Raw genomic sequence first — 9,475 nt, forward strand, 5'->3', positions numbered from 1 at the left:
CTTGCATCTGTGCTAAAAATTGAGAAGGATGTTTTGTATGGCCTCTGAATGGTTCTAATAAAACCAGATGGAGAGACAACACTTATGATCTGCTAATGAGAAAAAAAGCGAGCAGACAACATCCTAGCAGAACCTACTAACACCAGCCAATGTGGAGGAGGAGCAAGGGCTGGGAGGAGGGTAGCAGTGAACATAAGGAAAACACTCCCTAGAATTGTATTTGTAGCCATGGATCAGTACCATTCCAAAGAAGCTGTTCAAGGAGATCCCGGCAGCATGCTGTTATTCCAGACACTGTAGCAAGACTCCTCTGAAACAGTACCACTTTCTCCCCAGTGAGGCAAGGTTTCATTTTGAGGCATTGGTCAGCAGGACAAGAATGGAGGACAGATAAAGCCATGCCACATGGAGGGCCACACGCGAACAGTTAGCATCCAGTACAACAGCTTCAAAGGAAGAACTAAATTCTTGCCCATGTGATAGTTCAGGATTCTGCTCCTTCTCCACACATCTTAATCTGCCAGCAATGTAAATATATGCCAGTCAGTCTTCCAGCTTAAAATCTAAAAATAATATTGTTTTAGCTATTATTATTATTATTATTTTAATAGTAATCAGACATACAGGGAGGAGATCCGAAGATAACTCAGCCATCTTGTTTAAACAGGTAAACACCAAAGGTAAATAGACCTCACTTTATTCACGAAGATATAAATAGAAGAAAAAAGGAGTCTATAAAATATATGAGCCTATGATTATGAAAATATTCTGCAGAGGAAGCATATGCATTTGAAAAAGACGTGTAACAGGAAAAAAAAAGTGAGGTGAATTTCTTGGTACTTTCCAGAAATTTGAGAAAATATAGACTCGTTAAAATTACAGACTTAAAGGCAGAGGCTGAGAAATAGATGGAAATTTTAAAATAAACCTGAAGTTTGTAACAGTAATAATGTAGAGGGGAAAACAATACAACAGGAGGCAAAATCTCCTGCCTCCTGAGAGGTGAAGACCAGAACATACAATGTTGAAAATCACAACACTGGAAGTTTTCCAGGCTACAGAGAAAAAGATCAACAGGTTGAAATGTCAAGAAATGACAAATACGGATCATTGGTCTTAAATACACTCAACATACAGAGACAAGAACAAACAGAACAAAAGTATTAAGAGATATAAAAGAAACGGTTTTTTTTTTTTTTTTTTTTTTTTACAGATTCAGGCAAAGATACTAAGGAGATACCTCCACTTAACCATATTCTTCAGGCATTTTTGAACTTCGTGGGTGAGAAAAAAATCCTACAAATATTCAGAGAAAAAGTGGATTCATTACTACTTGTTAAAAGTCCCTCAAGTATAAGCAAAAGAAACTGAGATTAAAGACAAGAAATTAGCTTAAGCAAAAAAAAAAAAAAGTTTGATTCATGTATTCTGGGAAATTCTGGGAAGTTCAGGACAAATTTGACTTCAGGCTCTCTTTCTCTTTCCATTTTGCAGTTCTGTGTGCCTCTGCCTACCTTCATATTCATATTCATTCTCTCAATCTCTCTGCCTCTATATCTATCCATTGATATCTGTATCTATCTACATACCTATTTAGATACATCTGTATAAGAAGTTAGGGGAAATCATTGTTTCTGCTAGATTTGGTAAGGAAGCATGTGAGCTATACTCCCTCCAAGATTACTGGTAGCTACCTACCTTTCTTATCATCTATCTATAAATATATTTATTATATCTATATAGAAATATTATACATAGGTAGATATGTAATTATATCTATAGATAGGCAGGTAGGTATCTATAGCTAGGTAGATGGTATCTATAGAGGTAGGTAGATGGATAATAGATAAGTAGGTAGGTAGGTAGGTCAATGATGCACACATAGGTAGGTAGGTAAGTAGGTAGGTATACAGACAGATAGATAGGTAGATAGAGCTACCAGCTCTGACTCACATTGCTCACTTACCAAACCTAGCAGAAACAATTATTTCTCAGTTCCTTATATCAATCCCCAGTGAGTTTTGATTGAGTTCTGGTTGAGTCAGGATCCCATTTGAGAAGCAATCACTATCTCTAGTGATTATACCACTCTGCCTAATCAGCCAGCCTGTATTATGTGGGGAGGGGGAGTGGGGAAGGAGCCTGCATGGCATCATTATTAACAGACTCAACAGAACCATGTGGATTTTCCCAAAGGAACCAGAAGAACTGGATGGGGAAAACACTAACTACCACAGTCTATTGCTAGACACAACAAAGAAAACTCAGTCTGGCCTCAGATACTGACCCACAATAATAAGTGCTTTGCAACAATGTTTTTCTGAGTTTTTTGGAGAAAACGCAATAAAAAATAAATCAGGTATGCAAAGGCCCCAAACTGATCTTCCCTGAAAATAACTCAAAAAGGAATTCTAAATAACTAAGAGATAAGAAAAATAAAGACAGCTAATGAACAATAAACGTAGGCTTAAAACCAGCAAAGTGAAACCAAAGCCTCACTTTTCCCACTATTCTAGATTTTTGGTTGAGAGAAAGTCGGTCCACAATGAGGTGAGAGAACAGACATAGAACATGCAAGAGAGGGAGCAGGCTGAATAGGAGATTATGACAGACAGTGGGTTGTTGGAATATAAGATTTAAGAGATCAGCACACCGTGTGTGATGGGGGAGGTAAGGTATAATTCTAGAAGCGGGTGCCTAAGAGTCGTTAGAGTTTAAAATGTCAAAGAACTTTGAAGATAGGGTTCTGGATCATTGTCGTGGCATGGTATTTACTCAGACACTATAAGGACTGAGCCAAGGATCACATACATGGACAGGGGGAGGAGCAGTCATGGGCGACGTCGGCCGTCTGGAATTAGAGGGGGTCTTAGCTGGGTAGGATGAACTTCACCAAAGGGAAAATTTCCAATGGAACCAAGAGAGGAATGGGAATGGTGCAGAGGGATCGGGGAGACCATTGTTCTGTGTAGTACCTGAAACTTAGATGAGGCTCTATAGCCTCCACTCACAAGGGCTGTGGGGAAAGCGGTATGTCCTCAAGTGAGAGCCTGATTTCAGTTAAAGCAGGAGGTGGGAGGATCCTTCAGAAAAGAGACCGAAGATAGCACAGGTAAGGTGTGGGAAAGGGAAAGGAATAGTGTGAACTTGGGTCCAGCAAGAGCACTTACACAACACCATCAGAATGCAAGAATGTAAATGAATGATCAGGTGACAAGAAGAGTTTATATTTTGAGGGGTGGCCACAGCTGGTGAGAATGTGAGGCCTGGTGGGATTGGAACTCTACTGTCAGTGTGATTCTGGGCAGGCAGACAGTAAGCAGCCACCACGGTTGGCAGGTTTGTCTCCCATTCCTGCCTCCAGATATTACCTGCAGTACAAGATTGCCAGCCAGGACAGAACATGCCCCTTATGTCCAACACTCGCAATACAGAGCTCTCTTGTTCTCATGTCCTAATCCAGAGGTCATTATTCAGTTTTAGAATCGGGAGCCAGACCGGCTCTCAATCCTGGTGCTTTTCCTCACTCCTGCCAATCACACTTTTCATTTTTGAGGAGAAAGCCTGTGAGAGGCTGTGTTGACCTCCTGTATTCTCCCATGGGGATCAGACAAACAACCGCAAGGATCTGGCTCATGCCTCACTGAACAGCCCTGGTTCTCAGAATGCTGAGAGCTGGCTGGGCCAGAGGTCTCTTGTTCCTGTATGAATTAATTTTCACTCATGGGGTTCATTCAGAGTTGATAGATCTCACATAGTCCACCTTGTTTTGCTGCAAAGATTCTCATACCGCATTTTATTTTTTTTAAAGACTAAAACAGCCCACGATGAAACTGTCCATGGAAAAACACAATTTAAAAGTAGATAATTTTCCATACTATTATCTGTAAACCCCAACTGTGAAAACCCAAAAGATTGTAAACACCATACACTTGAGGTCAGTAAAAGTAGCAAAATCTAGGATGTCTACAATCAAGAAAACAGATAACAAGAGTTGGCAAGGATGTAAAGAAATTAGAACCCTCATTCATTGCTGATAGGAATATAAAGTAATGCAGTCACTTTGGAAAAGCTTGGTAGTTTTTCAACGTAAAGTTAAACTTTGAGTTAACATATGACGCAGCAATTCCACTCCTTGCTATATACCCAGAAGAACTTTGTACATGAATGTTCACAGCAGCTTTATTTATAATAGCCAAAAAGTAGAAAGAATCCAGATGTCCGTCAACAAATGATAATAAAGTGCAATATATCGATAAAATAGAATGGAAGTTGGCAATAAAAAGTAATGAAGTACTGATACATACTACAACATGAATGAACCTTGAAAACATTATGCTAAGTGAAAGAGACCAGACATAAAAGACCATTTATTATGATTCCATTTATATCAAATGTCCAGAATAGGCAGATGTATGGGCAAATGTCCAGGATGGGCAAATCAAGTATACTGTATACTTTTAATGGGTGAATTTTACAGTGTATGAATTATATGTCAGTAAAGATTTTTTAAGTGGTAAAGATGAGTTCTATAAATTTTATATTCTAAACCTAGCATATGACAGGCACCCAATAAATGTTTGCTGAGTGAAGAAATGAAGGAATTAATGGTCTTCAATTCACAAGGGTCACAAACTGTGAGCCTTATAAACTTCACTAAAACATCATTTTCACTATATTAATTTGAAATCCATTACAACTGAGGCAGAGACAAAATTGATGCTTGCACAAACAATATCAATACTTTTGGAATGTAGCAAACCATTCAAACAAAATAACCCTGAGAATGTTTACTTTAGTGTCTATCCCATCTCAGCCACCAGTAAATAGTATTCTCCACAGAGATACCTAACCTAACAATACAAAAAAAAGTAGTTAGAATCACCGACCTCTATCTCCAGAATTCTTCAGAGCGACGTCACATTCACTCATTGAGATCTACGTACTTGTCATTTTTCCTAGTTCATTAAACTCTGGATGGTCGCAGAGTTGGGTTCAAGGTTGAACTGTGTAGGCCTTTAAATCTAGCCTCATGCCAGCTTCTTGCTCTTATGGCCAATCTTGTACATGCTTCTCAGTCTCAAATAGGGCATTGTCCCTCAGAATTCAACCACTGGCTCTATACACAACAGCTAGGAGAAAGAGATAGTACGACCCAAGCTAGCCTCCCCTACAGGACAGTGTGAATCAGGCGTTATTCCAGAAAGCTTCAACCTATCACTGTGTATGAAGATAGTAGATGATATGGCACCTTCAAATCCTTGCATGTAGGGATCAGAGAAATAGAAAAAAAGAGAACCTGGCATCTCTGAGAAACCCTGTAGATTTAAACCATATCGTAGAAAATCCAGACCTAGAATAAAAAGAAAAGTCTATTAGTCCTTCTCCAACTTAATATTGATGACAGATGCCCACACACCCTATGAAAGTCAACTTACAAGTAACTGCAACCAGAAGCCCAAGTCTTAGAGAAGGCTCTCCTATACTAATAATGATAGCTACCAGCCTACATAATATTGAAGGTGAAATGCTGAAAGAGCCATATTCACAAGCTACTTCTGCTAGGGAGATATTTAATAGAGCTACACAGGAAGTATCATTGCATTATAGAATCAGATGATTAATTACTTTTGGCATCCAACAAGGAAGTAAATTCCTACCAAAAGAAATAGCATAAAAATGTCCCCTTTTAACTCTAGAGTAATATTTCTCAAACCAGGCTGCACATTAAAATCACTTTAGGGGCGCCTGGGTGTCTCAGTCTGTTAAGTGATTAAGCATCCAACTTCAGCTCAAGTCATGACCTCACAGTTCGTGAGTTCGAGCCCCGTGTCAGGCTCTGTGCTGACAGCTCAGAGCCTGGAGCCTGTTTCAGATTCTGTGTCTCCCTCTCTCTCTGCCCCTCCCCCACTCACACTCTGTCTCTCTCTCTCTCTCTCTCTCTCTCTCTCTCAAAAATAAACAAACATTAAAAACCATTTTTTAAATAAAATGACTAGAAAATACACTGATGTTCAAGTCTCACCCCTATAGATTAATCATAATCTATATTTAACAGATCCCCCAAGAGATTCTAAGGGGAATCCAGGGTTCAGAAATGCTATTGTAGACTGTTGGACTGAAAACTCCCAGCAGAGAGAATTAAAAACAGGATGGAGCACCAAGAACCTCAGACCTTTAGATTCAGCAAACAGACTAACACCTACCCCCAAAGTTAACATCAAGCATATGATGAGCATTTTACTGGAAAAACTGTAGAGAATCAAAACTCTGTACAGAAAGTAAATTTTGAACGTTCATAGATGCAAACCTAAGAACTGTGTGCAAATCCTGATGTGACACGTGAAACAAGCAAAGGACATTCTAATGCAGACATGAAGAAACACAATTTCAGATGCTAGGCTGGATCAGAACCAAATTATTCAACTTCTAAGGGATATCGCCATGTACTAAGCATGGAAAACTTGAACTGATATGAGAATCCCATTTAATAATGTTTTACACGTAGTTAGATGTGGATGTGCCCAATTTAGAGCAATGTGCTTATTTCAGCATGTGGACTCTTGACAAATTATGTCATCCTCAAAAAGTCCCATAAAAATTATCATATACTGCAAAGTACTCGGACACTGCTTGACTCTTAGAACCAAGAGGTGGTGCTCAAAGAGTCAAAACAGGTAAGAAACCTATTTTACTAAAGTTTTATTCTTCCTATGTCACTATTAAAGGATACACAGAGAAGGTATCTTGGGAGGTCCTTCTGAGTCTTGCTCCCTCTGTGAATGCTTCGGACTCTAAGCTTTGAAAATCATTGGGTCTGGTTTCTCTGCTTTTTAAAATGTTTTGGAAGTTCTTCTTTAGCATGATTTCAGACACCAGGATAAATGACTGGTTTGATCTGAAAACTGGAAAAGCTCATTCTAAGTCATAACCTCTTTGTTAGGAACTCCTCAAAAGTGGATTGAGGTACCCTACGACCCAGCAATTGCATTACCAGGTATTTATCCAAGGGATACAGGTGTGCTGTTTCGAAGGGGCACATGCACCCCCATGTTTATAGCAGCACTATCAACAATAGCCAAAGTATGGAAAGAGCCCAAATGTCAATAGACGGATGAATGAATAAAGAAGATGTGGTATATACATACAATGGAGTATTACTCAGCAATCAAAAAGAATGAAATCTTGCCATTTGCAACTACTTGGATGGAACTGGAGGGTATTATGCTAAGCGAGCTTAGTCAGAGAAAGACAAGTATCATATGACTTTACTCACATGAGGACTTTAAGATATGAAACAGATGAACATAAGGGAAGGGAAGCAAAAATAATACAAAAACAGGGAGGGGGACAAAACATAAGAGACTTTAGAGAACAGAGGGTTGCTGAGGGGGTTGTGGGAGTGGGGATGGGCTAAATGGGTAAGGACATTAAGGAATCTACTCCTGAAATCATTGTTGCACTATATGCTAACTAACTTGGAGGTAAATCTTAAAAAATAAATAAAAAATTTTTAAGTGGATTGAGGTGTTTTGGTGAAGTGAGACTTTTAACATTTTCGAGTCAAGGAAGTTTGGAAAGTCGAGAAGATTATAAGTACAGTCATTTTATTTTTAAATGCTTCGAGGTTCAGAGAGGAAGCAAGACCAACCTGGCACTCTGCAAGACAAAACAAAAAACAAAGCAGAACAAAAAGACTCTTGGTTCTCAAGGAGGGTGAGTCCAATTAGAAAAGACAATTGCTCTCTTGTACTAAAATCTGACACACAGGAAGCACACTCAGGGGTCACTTCTCACACTCTCCTGCCTGATCAACTTTCAAAGGAGAGAGAGAAAACAGAGAGGTTGCAGAAATACTGTACCAGAAGTTTCTGGAAGCCCTCACCCATCTGATACCAGCCTACATGTGCCTGACTCTGCATAATAAAGATACAAGACTTTCTGCTTTACTTTTTCCAAGCTTAGAGCTACACTTCAGAGCTTTGAGGCATCTTCATCCTATTTTCCTGGGTGGCTTATTTATGCTCAGTGTTTTATTTCTTACTATTATTACTAATACTCACCTTAGTTTTGGGTAGGCACAAATCTAATTTTTCAAGTTATCAACCATTAGTCAATGCCATATTTTAAATATTTTTATTACAACATAAATACTCATGAACACTGAAGACACACAAATTTTATGAAGAAAATATCACTCATCCTTCTCCCCCCACCCTTTCATTCCCATTATCTTAAGGCAAACATGACTAACCACAAAGTATTATCTTTCCATAATCTCTATGAGAAACAAATATATAAATATATCCATGCACAAATATATATATGTGGTTTTATTTTTGTTTTTATAAAAGTAATATCATATTCACTCAAATCTGGCAAACAAACAAAAAATGTCCCCAAAATTCACAAGAACAAGATCTGACTGGCTGTTTCCTCTTGTTGCCACCTGTTCAATTCTCAGCCCCACTAGGATCACTAATGACCTCCCAACTGGCAAACCCGATGGCCACCTTTCAACCTCTACCTTATTTTAGCATCTTATCTTTGCACTCGCCAACCTTAACCCCACTTCCTTGCAGCTCCAGTAACGCTTTCTGCATCATCGCTTCTCGTTCTCATTATTCCTTCACTCCTTCCTTTGTTGCTCCTCCTCCTATCCTCTCTACTGAATGTTTTTAGGCCTCCTTTCTCTCGCTCCGTAATATCACTGACATATCTGATCATTGCCCGTGACCTCAGCTATCACACAAGTGAAGAAGACTCCACATTTGTATTTCCACCTGATCTCTCTGTGACCAATGGCCAACTAGATGTCTCTGCCAGACAGCTATGTCTCAAATTCTAGGTTTCCCCAAACCCCCAAAATCTTTCTCTAGTTTTTCATCCCCTATCTCAACCAACAGTCTCTCCATCCATGCTACCACAGTAGCCAGAAACCTTCAAGTATCCTTGTCACTTTGCTCTCCTAACTCTTTGCACCAAGCACCACTAACTTCACTGACACATTTGACCTCTCTTATCTATCCTGCAACCTCAGCCTAATGCAAGTCCTTCTCCTTTGTTATCTGAATTACTACAGATCATCCTGTTTCGAGTCTCTTCCAAATCATCCTCTATGACACCATAAGAGTGAATTTTCTAAAATGGTCAGTCTCACCATGTCAGGCCTCTCAAGATTCCCTTTGATCCAATCAGTGAGTCCCCTTGCCTATCAAACAATATTTGAACTCTGTTGGGTAATTCAGTATAATTTCAATTAGTTCATCAAACCAATCTCCTGTCACTCCTCTTGTGTAAACTATCCTTATGCAAAAACCTTCTCCCAGTGTCTTAAGCAAGTTATCTGTGTCTTGTTGTTCTCCCCAGAAAAAATAATAGGGATAATGAATGTTTATTGAGTATGAGCTATGATCTATGTGTCTTTCCTTTATTACTCTTTTAATCTTCATAAAATCCCTATAAGATAACCACT

The sequence above is a fragment of the Leopardus geoffroyi genome, chromosome D4, assembly GCF_018350155.1.
Source record: "Leopardus geoffroyi isolate Oge1 chromosome D4, O.geoffroyi_Oge1_pat1.0, whole genome shotgun sequence".
Taxonomy (NCBI): domain Eukaryota; kingdom Metazoa; phylum Chordata; class Mammalia; order Carnivora; family Felidae; genus Leopardus; species Leopardus geoffroyi.